The sequence below is a fragment of the Orycteropus afer genome, unplaced genomic scaffold (genome assembly GCF_000298275.1).
Source record: "Orycteropus afer afer isolate SDZICR_OR568_19922 unplaced genomic scaffold, OryAfe1.0 scaffold00065, whole genome shotgun sequence".
Taxonomy (NCBI): domain Eukaryota; kingdom Metazoa; phylum Chordata; class Mammalia; order Tubulidentata; family Orycteropodidae; genus Orycteropus; species Orycteropus afer.
Genome location: NW_006921652.1, coordinates 10,099,673 through 10,100,977, shown reverse-complemented (window position 1 = coordinate 10,100,977; position 1,305 = coordinate 10,099,673).

The window sequence follows — 1,305 nt, the reverse complement described above, 5'->3', positions numbered from 1 at the left end:
AATCCTACTTCCGTAGTGATACCGCCTCGGAAACCCAAGGAGGGGTCGCTATGAGTCGGGGCCGACTCGACGGCACTTAACAACAACAACAACAACAACATACTGAGTATAGTCATGGACCTCAGTACCTTACTAGGTACTGTTCAAATCATGCTGTATGGCAGGTACTGTAGTACTATTTTGTTAGATTTCTCCATACAAAGCACATCAAGAACTTGAGTGGATTTTATTGACCAAAAAGGTGAGCCCAAAAGACAGATAATAGCTACTGTACTTTATCTTTGAGGTTTTGTGACATTACTCTCATTTTATTCACTGTTCTGTAGCCAACAGCAGTTGAAGAATATGTAGGTGCTAGTGGAGTCTGACTTGATGTTTCACCTTGAGCTTGATAATTTGGGTTACAGGCAAGGACTTTTTTTTTTTAAATTAATTTCCTCTTTAACCAGAAGTCTATTTCTATTTTTAAGGGTTATTATTTAATCTCACCTGCATAAATATGAAAAGTTAAACAGAAACACCCAAAACTAAACTTACCATTCGATAATTTCTGCATTCTGTTGGATCACCTTTCTTTGGATGGGCACAAATATGGATCTCTTACAGTCAGTTGGCCAAGTAACTGTCTTCTAAATATCTTGACATAAATGAGTGAGCACTTCCAGTGTTGCATCCATTTGTTGAAACATCTCAATGGGTGTTCTGTCAATTCCTGGAGCCTTGTTTTTGGTCAGTTCTTCTAGTGCAGCTTGGACTTCTTCCTTGAATATCACTAGTTCTTGATCATATGCTGCCTCCTGAAGTGGTTCGTGTCACAGTGCCTAAGGCATTTGACTGCTAACCAGGAGGTTGGTGGTTCAAACCCACCAGCTGCTCCACAGAAAGAAGATGGAACAATCTACTTCTGTAAAGATTTACCACATTGGAAACCCTATGGGGATCACTACGAGTCGAAGTCAACTCAATGACAGTGAGGTTGGGTTTTTTTGGTTTTGAAGTAGTTGAACATTGACCAATTCTTTTTGGTACAGAGAATCTATGTATTCCTTCCATCTTCTTTTGATACTTCCTGCATTGTTCAATATTTTGCTCATAGAATCCTTCGATATTGCAACTCAAGGCTTGATTTTTTTCTTCCTCAGTTCTTTCAGCTTGAGAAATGCCAAGCATGTTCTTCCCTTTTGATTTTCCAACTCCAGATCTTTGCATATTTCTTTATAATACTTTGTCTTCTTGCGCTGCCTTAGAAATGTTAGAAACCTTCTGTTCAACTCTTTTACTTCATCATATCTTCCACTTGCTTTA